General features: G+C 37.9%; 1 long non-coding RNA gene across 1 annotated transcript in view; it reads left to right on the forward strand.

Annotated features, from left to right (window-relative positions):
* Positions 1-362: 362 nt before the first annotated feature.
* Positions 363-15,171, forward strand: part of LOC121029790 (uncharacterized) — a 588,420-nt gene continuing 573,611 nt past the window's right edge. The window contains exon 1 of the long non-coding RNA XR_005789895.1: positions 363-788. This is a non-coding gene — a long non-coding RNA (uncharacterized LOC121029790). The remainder of the gene's footprint in view (positions 789-15,171) is intronic.

The raw sequence follows: 15,171 nt of genomic DNA on the forward strand, positions 1-15,171 counted from the left end.
AAAAAAGACAAAACACATGAGTAGATATTGTGTTATTTCTTTTTACACTGTATCTTTCAGCTTATTTGAAGATTAAAAACTATGTTCTTATATAAATATGGAACATCATATATGTTTGTTTTTCTCTGTAGTAAGAAATCAAGGCAAGTCATTGCATGATTGGGTTCCAGCCTCAACTTCCTGGTTCTGCCCCCTGGTAGCTTGTGACATTTGTTGAGACCTTGCATAGATTTCTGGGCCTGGCAGAGGGGACATGATGACAGAGGTGACACAGCGGCCCTTGCCCTCAGGGCAGCGGTGGTCTCAGGGGTCCTGCATAAAAATTAAGTGGGGTGAGAGCAAGTGTGTCTTGAGACTGCATTCACAGAGTAAGCAGAGCTCTTCCTAGACTGCCCGATTATTTTGGGGTGGCCCGGGGAGCGGGCTGATGGAGATTATGCGGATATGCCATGGGAATCCCAGAGTCTAGGAAGTGGAAACAAATCTTTGATGAATTTGTTGGCTACAATAATGAACATGGGAAGAAAAGAAAGGAGAAAAGGTATTCTACGAGAGATTGGGGAGACAAAACCAAGGGGAAAAAACAGGATCAAAAATGACAGTAAACGCCGGGGAAGAGAAAAGGCAGAACATAGAAAAGAAGAGCAAGAAGCGGAATTGAACGAAGACGGGGCAGGACACTAGGAGCCCGAGGCTGGGCATCCGGCCTCTCATTTCATCCCACAGGGAGCCCGCGGAGAAGGCGTCTTCGGTCCCGTTTCACGGGTTGGAAACATCGACCTTAAGAGGTTAGATAACTGCTCAAGGTCACCGAGCTAAGTAGCAGAGCCAGGATTCTCACCCCTCCTCAACCCAGATCCAGGGTCTGGCTGGATCGTGCGAGCCGCCCAGGGAAAGGGCCCGCAGGGCGGGCAGAGCGCAGGACGCGCCGGGCTGGAGTCGCAGCTCCATGAGCGTGCAGCAGAGGCGGACGGGCGGGGATCGGTCATTACCTCCCCAAGCAAGGGCGCGGCTCGGGGGCCTCTCTAGACATCCTCTCCACAGCGCGAGTCTGGGCAGAGGAGGGAGGGCGAGCGGCGCTGGGCTCGCGCAAGGGGAGAGTCACCCCATCCCTCCGCTCCCGGTCGCATCCAGCCTCTTCCTGGCTCCGCGCTGGGATCTCCCAGCCACGCCAACGCGGGGGCCTCTCTGTTCGCCTCTCCCGGCCAGCACCTCCAGACCCACACAACTCCACCAACGCGCCCTGAGGGCTGCGGGCGGGCGCTGCATGGGATGCGTGCAAAAGTTAACCATACGCCTCAGGCAGGGCTCAGAGGACAGTGTTTCCAGGCGCCTGGGCTCAAGCTTTGTGGTGGAGCGTACCTGCCAGTGAGACCAGACTCAGACACAGGGAAGCCGGGGATGTTTACTAACCTAACTGTAACTTACATGAACATACACAAGTACGTTAAGGGTAGAGATGTGTGCACCCTCACAGGAGGTAAAAACAAAACAGTCACAGGGAATAATGCCTAGTTTGTATTGTAAATCGGTGCAGTTTGGATGTTATGAGCACCCATTTGACGAATAGCTCCTGCCAATTCTTAGTGATTATTCAATGATTATTAATTGACGAGACACCTTTCACCTGCAAAATGGCTTGTCTGCATTGTCTTTCTTCTCAGAGAACTGCGAATTAAAGTTTCTTTGTTAGGGAGAACAAAGAAGAATCCAAATTATTTTAAGGAGGCTTTAGCATTTGACTTGGCAAGCCCTTTTGCTAAAAGATCAACCTTCCCTCTTTGACTCGCCCCCTCTCTGTCACAGCCTCAGTGTGGGGTTGTCTTTGCAACAAGGCTAATGCTCCCAGCTGGTTTGGGGCCCCTCTCTTTCAGAATTTAGCAGTTTAGAAGTAAGAAGAGATTTAGAAGCCTTCTACCACATACAACCTTTTACTTTCACATCGGAGGTAAAAGAGGCCTGGAGAAGTTAAGGGCATCTTGCAAGTTTGTGCCAAAGCACGGGCGACTCCCCGTCCCACCCTTGTTCCTTGGGGGTGGTGGCCACCTGCTCCCATTTCCTCCCTTCACTTGGCCCCCATCCTATGTTCATCTTCCCTCTTGGGAGCCCAGGAAAAACTCCCTTCTTGAAAGTTTGTCAAGCAGGCAATGTCTTCTTCCTTTTCATCTTAAAAATTATTTTCTTTTGCTGTCAGATTCATTCTGACATAGATCAGGGGTGGAAAAGTGTGTGGTATAGAATAGAGTCATTAGTAAATCCATCTCATTTTTTGTTTCATTTGACAGCAACACATTAAATTAATCCCTGTCCAAAAGAATCACATTAAGGGAGCTGTCAATGCTAATCCCCAGCTCATTGTTGCTACCTAGCTCAGGGTTGACTTTAATAGGTCGCGCTGACATTTGTTTCTTGAGAGGCACATCGGTGACTTCATCCAGACCCAAATCTGTTCTCATCAAAAAGTGGAGGCACTGGCAAGTTTTTACAGACTCTGAATTCTCTGGGTTTCTAGCTTGGGGTTTGGGCTCTTGTTGGAAACATTGATTTACATTTAGCTTTTAACAATGAAAAGAAGATAAGGTAGAATCCTCTTTGAGAAAAACAAAAAGCTGACTAAAAAAACCTAAAACTAGAATATTATTGTTCTTATGCTTATTTGTATCATCCTATATTAGCTACTACTGTTATCTATAGATCTGATTGTATACACGCCAGATTTAAGGTGAAAAACAAATGAGAAAAAATAAAATGTTGAGAAGAATAGACTGCATAGACTAATGAAAAGGGTAGAAGCAAGGATGAGAAAACCTGGAATATAAAAGACCTATAGAAAAGCTGGAGGGAAAAAAAGGAAATTTACTGGCAAGGAAAAGTAACATTTAAGCAATAATTTGGATAGAAAGAATTCGGGCAGTATAGAAACTAGGAAAAAATACATTACAAAAAGGGCAAAGCATTCCTTTAACCAACATTTAGAAACTATGATTATAAAATTTTTTTTTTTAAATGTTATTGCTCTGCCTCTCTATCCTCTGTTTTCCACACCTTCCCCCAACCCCTGCGCACTGATATGGATTGCCCAGCTTTGTGCTTATGACATTTATGGATTCCAGATCTGACAATCACATATTAGCCTTTGTCTGGGCAGCTAAGAAAAAGCAGAAGACTGATCCAATCTTAAATCATTTAACCTGTTCTTAAAATATGCCTCTCACCTGGTTATTCTTATTTTTATGGATATTTGGCAACGTTTTGAAGATGAAGTGGGAGCTAAAAACTGAGAAGTGGGTATCCATTATTTAACAAACATATTGAGTGAAGTGTACAAATACTACAAATTTGCTATATCCATATATGCCAGAAAATAACTATGTATATTCTATTTTTACTAATTGAATCATAGTTTATTCATATTGCAAGGTGATATTATAAATCTTTTTATTAACTGAAAACTCACCTCTACCTCAATTTTTTCCTCTGAAAATCTGTATTTTCAACTAAACATGGCACATTTAAACCTTTTACTTTCAGGATTTTTGTTATTTCACTTTTATTATAGTTTTTATTCCTTTTGCTCCCTTTATGTCCTCAGAACTACCTCTGGACATAACCATTTAAAAAATTACTTTTCTATAATCTCTGTAAAACACAAAACTATCTATTGAAGGCAATTTCATTTATTTGAATGATTGAACAACTGAGGCTAATTCTCAGAAAATGGGCTAGGGTTTTTGTGGTCCACATAATAAGACTAGTAAGGATCAGTAAGAAAAGAACTATGCATGCATTCAACAATCTCCAGACAAATGCCAGGAGTATGAGGAATAAGAACTTAGCTTCATAGTGCATCAGTGGACTAAGACCTAGTTGACATTTTAGAAATTGGTGGGTTAGAGCAGACATGAATGGAATGCTAAAACTCTAGGTACTCCAAGGCTTTGTACTCAGCACGATCTATGTCTTCTACATAGTAGGCATTCAGTGGACAATTTTTACACCAATAATGAGTGTTTGTGTAACGTGCATGGAGAAAGAATGCAGGACAGAAAGAATACAGATAGGAAACAGAAAGGAGAAGGCCAGAGGAGGTGGCAGAGTGGGACATTGTTAGTTGTCGAAGGGGGCATAATCGGTGGTGCTTTGCTGGGTTGCAATGACTGAGGAACCGGATCTGGGAATTAAAGCAGAAAGGTGAAGCCAGTAGGCAATTATGCAGTGGAGATAGGAGTACTTATCCTTTGGAAATGCATCCATATGCACTGTTCACTATATTAATGCTCAGATAAGAGCTTTACCTTCAAGGAATATGTATTTCAAAGGGAAAACATATGTTTTTGAATTTAGATAAGTTGTTATGTGTAATGATGTATCAGGAAATAACTTTCAATGATTGTGAACTTCTGTGTGCACCTCATGGTTCTGCGCAATCAGGAAGAGCTCCTCCCTTTCTACTTTGCTGAGATGCTGTAATGACAAACCATTGGTAGTGTATCCCAAGGCCACTGGTGGAGGCTGGGGTGGGACCTGGGGGATGGGAAATGTTTTAGTAGAGTGAACCCCCAGTCACTCTCTGGAGGCTAAGACCATATCCTAATCCCCCATCCCATCCACCAGTCCTCCTACTGTTGTTTTCTTTATCGGCCCGAGGGTTGGTCTGCCTGCTTTCCTTCTCCACATCTGTCTCCTATGGTTTTTGTGTGGGCTTTTCTTCATCCTGTTGTGGAATAGAGCCCCGATTCACTGCTTTTGCCCTATCACCCATCTGACCTTGAGGCAAGCACAGCATTTTTTTATTTTTGAAAAGGATTATTTTAAATAGTAATGATGGGAAAAGAGGGGATAAATAGAGGTGTGAGGGTATCCCCATTTTTCCCTTCTTTTATACAACTAGATTTTTATGGAATCAAAACATATACAGAAGGACCTAAATCAGAGAGGGCAAGCTTCAGATTTCACGTTAGTTATTTGTCACAGGAGTTGGAGTAGATGTCGGGGCAGGCACAAGGCTTCTGAAAGGATGGTGAAGATTTGCAGTGGGGGTGTGGGCGCTGCTGGCAATGTCACACCTTGGACTGGGTGGGGTAAGGACAGGGAAGAGAAAGTCAGTTCTGGGGCTTTACTCTCCAGTCAACTCTCCTCACTTGCTACTGCTTCTGAACACAGGCTCCCCAGTGCCCATCTCCCTGCCCCCTTCAAGTCTAGGACAGCAGGGAACAGCAGGGTGAGAAGTCAGACACACAGGGTTGTTTCTAAGTGTTGATAATTTTCTCTGAGCTCTTGATGGCCTCTCATTACTGACCTGTGGCACGTTTCCACAATATTGTTTTCTGGGTTAGTAGACCAAGCTACTTGGAATATAAAGAAGACCCAAGGGGAGAAAGGGATGGATAGGAACTTATATACTTTTAGTTTTTGTTCTATTGCTTCTAAGCCTTTGGAAAAGGCTGTAACTGACAACTACAACCCATTTTCAAACTTAAATTATATCTGTGCAATTTAGGTAGAAAGCCCCTGGGCCGATATGGTACCTTTTTTTCTGTGCCTGCCAGGGTACCAAGCACATTGAAGGCATTTAACAAATAATGATAATAATTTAAAGCAATGGGAGCATTGGGTGTATAGGGAGATAAGAAACTGGAAGACTAGGGCCCACTAATAATTAATAATGTCTCAGGAGGTGGTCCTACTGTTTTTGGATTTTAAATCCCCTTGTTCAATTTCTTGCTGGAGTGAATTCCACACAAAAAAGAATAATCTTTAATTTGATACTTAGTCACTTCAGTGTCCTGTGCTGAGCTGGCTAAGATTGCATATTCTTATGAAAATATACGCATTCATAATCAGTCTGATAATGTTGCTCCCCAGGGCTTCTAAATGCAAAAGCAAGAGATCATATATTCAGATATGTATCTTCAAAGTCATAGGATCATCTGAGAAGTTTGCATTTCTCATTTTTCACTTTTTATTCTTGGAATTGAAAAGAAAACAACACCATGAAAACTTCTAATTAAATACATAACAAAACAAGGCCCAGCACCCATGAGTTAAGGCCTCACCAGAATGAATTCTTGTCCTTTAATGTGATAGGCTGAATTGACAGACATTGTCATAAAATGACAGGATAACTAGAGTATGCTTTTGATTAAGGTTTGATTAGCAATTATTTTCTGCTTCTTGTGCTTATATTCTGAAGATTCGGAGTCTGCATTTCTTTATGTGGTTGAAATATTCAGAGACCATAGGAAAGGCTACCCCCCCAGGGAAAGACTGGAAAGAATGCAAAGCACGTCTTCTGTGTCCATCCCTTCTTCCAATGTGTTCTTTTTCTTATGTCTAGAGCATCCTTTAGCACCTGTCTTGGTTTGGATTTAGACTTTAATTCTCTTCTCTGGGTCAAAGCTTGTTATTCTTTGCTTTTCTGAACTGACTCCATTTCATACTAGATTCTGCTTTCATAATATTCTTGAATCCTTCCTCTCCTCTATATCCTCTTTACCACGGTCTTATTTTGAAACTACACCATCTCTTTTGTAGTAGCTATTGAATTACTCCAATAGCTTCTTTCCATCCTTCACCTGCTGTTAGAGTTTTTGTTTCTTTTCTTCCTTTTTTCTTTTTTTTTGAGAAAGAACAAGGAATCTTTAGTGTTCATGTATTTTTGAGAGAGAGACAGAGTGTGAACAGGGTGAGGGACAGAAAGACAGGGAGACAGAATCTGAAGCAGGCTCCAGGCTCTGAGCTGTCAGCACAGAGCCCAACGTGGGGCTTGAATCCACAAACTATAAGATCATGACCTGAGCCAAACTCAGAGGCTTAACTGACTGAGCCACCCAGGCACCCCTATTTATTTTTTTTCCTTAAAACACAGGTCTGCTTTTGTCTCTCCTCTGGTTAAAAATTTTGACACCTTGGGGCACCTGGGTGGCTCAGTCGGTTGAGCATCTGACTATTGATTTTGGCTCAGGTCATGATCCCAGGGTCCTGGGATTGAGCTCTGCATCAGGCTCCGTGGTGAGTGTGGAGCCTGCTTAAGATTCTCTCTCTCTCTCTATCTCTCTCTTCCTCTCCTTCTGGCCCTCCCCAACTCACTTTCTCTCCAAAAAAATTTTTTGGACACCCCACTCATCAGTTCTCAAATAAAAATCATAATCTTTAGCAGAATATAAAAAGAACTTTGTTGTCTGGTCCCTGGCTATCTTCCCAGCATCATCAGTTGCTACCTGACTGTGGATCTTTGTACATGTGTCTTTATAAGCTATTTTGCTCCATCCATACCTTTGAACATGATAGTCTGTCTGCTTGGATTGCATTTTTCCCTTTGTTTCTCTGAAAGATGCCTGACTTTCCTTCAAGGCTCACCTTGAAATTACCTTATTGTATTGAAGATGGCAATTATTTCCTCTTCATTCCCACACTTCCTTTTAGGAGAATCTGTCCTTGGACTGGGGTAGGATGAAGTTAGATTCTCTTCCAAAAATTGATATGGGGATAGAGAGAGAGTGAATTAGCTGGCTATGGATGTTGGATAAGTAAGGTCTTAGGGTCTCAAGGGTTGATATGGTCATATGTACAAGCCAAAAAAGTTGATCTATGGCAAAAGGTAGGGAAATGGGGCAAATTGCAGGAAAAAGTATATATGAAAGATACGCTTAGAAAGGGAACACCAGTAGGTTCTTGTTAGTTTATCGACTCTTATCAGAGTCCCTCTTAAGACTGCATTTTCCTTTTAGAAACTCTTATCTATTTATGCTAATATATTCTTATTTTATTTTATTTTATTTTATTTTATTTTATTTTATTAAAACATTTTTTTTAATCTTTATTTTTGAGAGAGAGACAGCGTGTGAGCAGGGGAGGAGCAGAGAGAGAGAGAGAGAGGGAGACACAGAATCGGAAGTAGGCTCCAGGCTCCGAGCTGTCAGTACAGAGCCCAACGCGGGGCCCCAACTCACAAACCATGGGATCATGACCTGAGCTGAAGTCGGATGCCTAGCCGACTGAGCCACCCAGGCGCCCCTAATATGTTCTTTATTTAACTTGTCCAACTGAGTTTCTGTTTTTTGTTATAAAATGATTCCTTATTAAGACTGATCTAATATATGCGAGAAAATTATTGCATACATATCTGTCTTCTCCACCAGACAGTAAACTCCCTGACAGTTAGGACACTGTTTTATTTATCTTGAGATTCCCAGCAATTAGTCTAGCTGTGGTAGATTGACAATATATGTTTGAATGAATGAATACTAACCTCATTTTTTCACTGCCTTTTCTAACAAAGAGCTTAGGAAATTACAAAGTTGGTGTTGCTATCATAGTGGATGATAAAGTGTTAGGTCTTCCAGTAACATATTGTATTTTAATAAGGGTTTTCTGGAATCAATCCTTTGAGGTACAGGAAAAGCCGTAAAAGTGGGAATTTATCAGTATTGGATTTCATGGGGAGGTATTTAGGATCCTTTCAATGTCTGAAATTATACCTTTGTTCAGGGCCAGTGGGGAGTAGGGCTAACAGCAGGAGGAACTGTCTGAGGGACAGATGGACACCCTTCCTGCAGGGACTGATGAAGTGGGAACAGGAGTGGGACCTTACTTCCCAGAACTGCATTTAATTCCTTCCTAATGGTTTCCTATAAACACAGATCATCCAGGAAGAACAGAAAATAGTCTTAGAGGAACCTTTCAAAATACTGAGTTCCTTGAGGTTATATCACAATGTGGAAAGTTCGCTTTGTGAATTAGTATATTGCTCTTTAAATATTTTTATTTCTAATAATACATTCTCTTCCACTTTCTGTGTTAGTATTACTAATCAAATGGCACTTAAAGACATCAAATAAACAATTATTTTCTATGGCATAAATTAAAGATGATGTCATATTATAGCTGAGACCTCACTATAGGAAAATCAAATGTGATGGATCATTGAAATCAGCCTGAGATGAATGTTTCCCTCTCCCAAATGAACCTTCCAAGATTTTTAGGTCATAGAATTGTTGATCTCTCCTTTTAATTGTGAGGTGTACATTTTTACCTTCTTTTCTTCCTAGTCTACAGTATTAATAAGCCTTCCCTTTCTTTGGCTATACCAAGACTCTTCTTGTTTTTTGTTGTTGTTGTCGTTGTTGGTTGAACCAGGGCAGTGCAACTATCGTCCTCATTAACTTGCATTTCTCTTGGTGCAGATACATTTGAGAACATCAGCATTAATCAGACCAAAGCCTATTTTAGCAAGTCCCCCTTCTAGACAAAACTTTAAACAGGGAATTCATCCTTTTTTTTTTTTGAAAAAAAAATTTTAATATTTATTTATTTTTGAGAGAGAGAGAGAGAGAGAGAGAGCGCGAACATGAGTGGGGGATGGGCACAGAGAGAGGAGGACAGAGGATCCAAAGTGGGCTCTGTGCTGACAGCAAAGAGTCTGCTGTGGGGCTCAAACTCATGAACCGTGAGATCATGACCTGAGCCGAAGTCAGATATTTAACCAACTAAACCAACTAAGCCCCAAACAGGAATTCATCTTTCTTAATGCTGTTATGGTAAATGTGCCAGGCATTAGAGGCTAGCTTTATTTGAGGATTTAGCAAATTCTACATGTGGTTTAAGGTGATGTTTCTTTTAACATTAAATGTAATTATAATAGGGTAGAGGTGCAATGTAGGCATGTTGTTGGATAAACACATAAATTTATGGGTGCTCAACAGATTCTGTGCTTATTCCTGCCTAGTGAAAATGTTTCTCAGCTCCAGTAAAACATATATATGCTATCCTCTAGAGAATCTAAGAACATAAATGGAAGTTAAACAGCTGGACAGAATGCCAATGTTTTAAAATATAGCTAAGAATCAGAGTTAGAAAGCAGAAAGACCTCTTTAGCTTCAAAGGTAGCCAATTAAGTTGCAAACACTATTGGTAATAGTTGCTGTATTCAGAGCCTTATTATATAAAACACCATGCTGTCTTGAAACTGAAGAGGTTGCCATGCAGTTGTCTCCATAATCCATAATTGAAAGAATCATAAATGTAACAATTATTTCCCTCTATGATTGCTTTCACAATTTCTTGTTCTCTGCAGGATCCTTGCGTTTTTTTTCTTTCTTTCAGCTCATTGCAATGATCAAGCAATTATAGTGTGATTCATATTTAAGATTAAATTTTGCATGTCTACTGAGGTATAATTGTGAACTATGTTTACATAATCAATTAACTTTTTAAGTAAGTAGTATTGATTGCAACATATCCTTTGTAAGTAATATCTATTTGGCCTAAGTTTTACAAGTTATACCAATCAATGACTTATAACAAAACAATGTGATTAAAGATGGACATAAATAGTATAATATTCAAATTGGAAAAGCTACTCTGATGGAAAAGAGATAAGAAATAAAAGCAATTCCCATATGTTGTATTTTAATCTAATCTTAAGAAGTCCTGTCATCCTCCAGAAGATATTTCTAGCTTTAAGTACTTTAAAATGTTGGTAATGAACTAAATGAAGATGTTATTACTTCTCAGGTTTGATATTGCCATTCTGTACCTATCACGCAGTGACAGACAATGCTTATAAATCTATTAATCAAATCAGTTAATATCAGTTACAAATCAGGCAAATCAATTACTATTTGTTTAGGAGTGATTGCTCACCAGGCTTAGATTGGAGACTGGCCAGCTTCTGTAAGAGCCCTGATTTAATGGGTGAGTTTAACGAGAGCAGTTAAGTTCTCTTTCTCCTTGCTCGCTCCCCACTCCACCTCATGTCTACTGGGAGAAGAGGGAGTGAGACCACCTAGGGAAGAGGAGAGGAAAAGTTAAAGGGGAATGAGGGCACAGTTCCAGAGGGGTTCTCATGCATTTTGAACGAGTGAAACAAAAGTAGCTCCCTACATGTAAGTTCAAACTCTTCTGTGAAAAAAGAAAAAAAACCATCAAAGTATGTCATCTTAACCAAAGCTAATAGCACTTTATAATATTTTAGACTTAATAAAGCATTCAAATATTTCTTTCCATGTATAACCCATCTATTTTAATGAAAACTCTCACCATCTAATTCATTCTCCTGATTGTACAGGAGAACTGACTTTCTATATTATAATTAGAGTGGTTACATACTTTATTGTCCAGATTTGGACACTGAAAATAAAAGAGGTTGCTATTAATAATTACCCCAGGACAACAGGTATGAACTGGGGAACTAGGACTTATGAGCACGTTGACGTTGATTATAAAAAATAGAATAGTTGAGTCTTTAAAATTAATTGTTTTTTTTTATTGATCTGCCATTATGATGGAGGAAACAGTTAAATTAGCTATTCTAATAATAGTTAACGTATTTAGATCAGTTATTATATACCAAGCAATATTATGAGTATTTTATTTGTAAAAATATGATTAATCATTGAGAAGAAAATAATTCTTGTCTTCAAAGTATACGAGTCCCAACGCAAAACAAAACAAAAACAAAAGATAACGTAATTGAAAGCAACATAAACAAGGGCAGATAATAATAGGATTCACTTATATTAACTCTCAGTGGTTATAGGTTAAAAGGGTATTCACCAGATATTTTCACCTATACTCGCCTGTTTGAGTATTATCGAGTGTTTTTGCAAAATGGTCAAGTACAATGATAAAAATACTAAAGAAAAAGTTATAGTATCTTTAAAAAGCTAAATAAAATCCAGAATTTTAAATTATATTCATAAAATGCCTGCATATTCTTTTCATGTGTACTGTTTAAAAAAAAAAACCCTTTAGTTTTAAATTAGAAGAGAGATCAGAGGTTACCTAATTCAGTCTCCTTTATAGGGCGAGCAACTGAGGATCAGAATCTTTTATGCCTTGCTCAAGTTTGCTTGAAAACACAAACAGAAACAGGGTCCCTTAGGCTGCATCCCTTTTAATAGTTTTGTATTCACTTAAAATTAAAAAATTAATATCATATAAATAGAATACAGAATGTACTCTATAAAGCTAGTACTGAAAGATAAAGGCAGAAATCTAATTCAGGAAAATGTAATTTTTTTCTCTAACAAAGTAACACATTCCTGTGTGCCAAAATCAGCAAACTGCATAAATAATTCTAAATTCTAATCTTGCTTTTGTCACTGTCTTTGTATAGTATTTGGTAGGACAGTTCACCTCAGTGACAGTAACCCCATGTATATAATAGGAAAAGTATTGTTTTTACTTCTGAGGCAGAGAAAATTCTGATATCTCTCTTTTTTAATGCATCAACAATTGAAAGGGTTAAAAATTCCACATTATGAACATACTATCATGTTTTGATAAGAAGAAATTATTTGAAGTACTAAGAATAATACTTAAGCAAGGCTGAAAATCATTAAGTTTGATATTCTTTATGCCCATGGCTTTAATTTTACTCTTTTAGATAGAATTAAATATATTTTCTGTATATATGTTTTTCTGTCTTGACCAAATTCTTGTCAGAAATAAATTGTGTTGTAAAACTACAATAACTTTCTGGAACTTAGTAAGCCAAGCCAAATCATTCAAGCAATTTCTTCTCCCTGAATTCCTGCCTTAGCTCAATGGACTGTTGCCATTGGTCACATTAACTGGGTAATTACTGAATCTCCATTACTTTCTGACATTACAGCTGAACCAAAAATAAGAGCACAAACATTGAGGGTAAGTTGTGAACAAATAGCACAGCTATTTAAGTCTTTTTGTGTACATGTATTTATATTTTTTTAGAAGTTAAGGACAGGCTTTCATTTTAGGTTAGAAAAATAAAAATGAAGGAAGAACCAAAATAATCTATTTTGGAGTAATATCTTTCTTAAATTAAATGCTTAAATTATAATATTAGAAGAGGCATAATCCCAATCCATAATTCAACTTCAGTGCATGCAAAGACTTAATTATAGACATTATTAAAAATACCTGATGCCTTTTTATGGGAGCTAATTTTTAAATCTATTTGACAAAGTTCTGTTTGCTGCACCTCATTTGCATTGCCTATCATACAGAACAGATAAAATGCATAGTCGTCTTGTTCTTTATTAAAGGCATATCCATTTTCATCTTGAAGACATAAGTTTGAGTCAAAGAATTATCTTTTAAATAGAATTAGTCCTTGGAGTTAATGTGTTGGCACTTCTTTTATGGTTCTGATTATATTTTTATTTTAACCATTAGAGGGCACGTTAGTCCAAGAAATATTAAACAAAAAGCACAGCAACAAGAAGGAAATAGAAGTAGTAGGCAGTGAAAATTTATATATTTATGCTTATTTTCCCTCATTGTCATTTGCAACATAATTTACCAGATTTTTTTCTTAATCTGAAAATAATTCAGGTATATATAGTTTCTTGCGAGAAATAACTCTAGGCTTTTTATTGCTAGTTACTTCTCCTAGGAGAATAATGTTGGCCTAGTTGAATTTGGCAAGGTTGACTATTATGTGACCAAGGAGGACATAATAAATCATGGTATTTGAAGAACATCCTGAGTTCAAAGTTACATACGATTAGATTATTATAAAGTAAGTAAATGCCAGCCCCTGGTTTTGTAGTTAAAAAAACCAAAAAACCAAAAAAACCTATGTGTGAATGAATGTAGCTCAGCAACTATGCTTCACTGTGAGTATTTATAACCTTTAAAATTTGGTACAAATTACAGAGAGAACAATAGATGGCCCCAGAGTGAACACAAGGCTTTATTTCACTAGAAAGGCTTGGCTGAGGTCATAAACTGCGAGAGGGCAGGCAGCTCAAGAGGCTTATGAATGACTGCAGAGTCTCAGAATGAGTTCATTTGTTTTCAATCTACAGCAAACTGTTATTATTTCTAATGTTCAGTCTTTTGCTCTAAAGGCTGCAGGTTTTAATCTGTAAGGCTGAAATAGATACCAGCTAGTATTTAACAATAATGCTTTTATGACATTAAGTTAAAGGAATACTTTAAATGACTAATTCATTAATTTATTTAATTAAACAAAGTGAGCACCTGCTAAATTTCAACTTCTGGGCTAGGTGCTAGGGAATAAAGATAGATCAATACATTGTCCTTGGCTTGAAAATAAGCTTTTTTGTTTTAAATACCCTTTGATTTACAAAGAAATAAATCAGCAAATAGCTGTAGTATATGATAACTTTATATATTAGTGGGAAAAGAGAAAAGAGACTTACCAAGCCTACCGCAAAAAATATTTTACATTACATTTTTAAGGGAACTAAAGGTATAGGCAAAGTCATTAGTATATATTATCTTCAGTTTAAGACTGCAGAACTGCTCTGGTAATATTTTTTTTCTGAAAGTCAATTATACAATAAATCGTAGTAATTAGTTGCATAAAACAAGGTAATAATGTAATTAAAACCAAAATATTTACTTGCTATAGAAGATACTTTTATGCATCTTAATTCTGCTCCTTGCAAGCTAATAATACTCTATAGGAATTTCTGTGTGGCTTTTACATCTGCTGGCTGTGGAATTAGCATGTACAAAGAGAGCTCAGAATTATGCTTTAATTATGATTTGAATGATGATTTGAGTCTGAGCATGAGTTGTCAACAGAATTGTGAGCTGGGGGAAAAAGAGATAAGGACTGTTAGTGGGATTAAAAAGTATATTTGCAGTCACTTACTTTAAAGTGCCTTTTGTTTTAAAAGAAGTAATTAATGTTAGGAATTAATTGGTTCAGATTCTTGATTTTAAAGTTATCACTTGGTTGCTAAGATGAAGCCTTTTCAGAATTACTACACGATGTGCAATGACAGGAACATTTCAGTTGAAAGGTAGAAAACATAATTGAAAAGCTAGCTTTTGAGTGCCTGCTTATCACCCTAATTGATAGCAGATGAGCCCAAGGAACTAAATGCTGTAGTTTAATAAAAAATTTATTTAGTTGGATTTCATATTATGATGTACATCATACATCAGCTTTCCTCTAAGAGCTAAACATTTTTGCTGATGTTTTTATATAATAGTAGGCTTTATGTGGATCCTGGTCAGTATGCATTAACTATTATGAAGCAATTAGTCAAAATTATATGCAAAAAATGGATCTAGGCATAGTATCTAAAAATCTTTTAAGGTTAGGAAAACCAAATTTAGGGTATTCATAAAATGCAGCCATAAAGAATGATGTTTCAGGTATGCATTTATTGACATAGATATCATGTTACAAAACAGGCTGTATAGTCTGAG

This window comes from Herpailurus yagouaroundi, unplaced genomic scaffold (genome assembly GCF_014898765.1).
Source record: "Herpailurus yagouaroundi ecotype Mexico unplaced genomic scaffold, PumYag 139, whole genome shotgun sequence".
Lineage (NCBI taxonomy): Eukaryota > Metazoa > Chordata > Mammalia > Carnivora > Felidae > Herpailurus > Herpailurus yagouaroundi.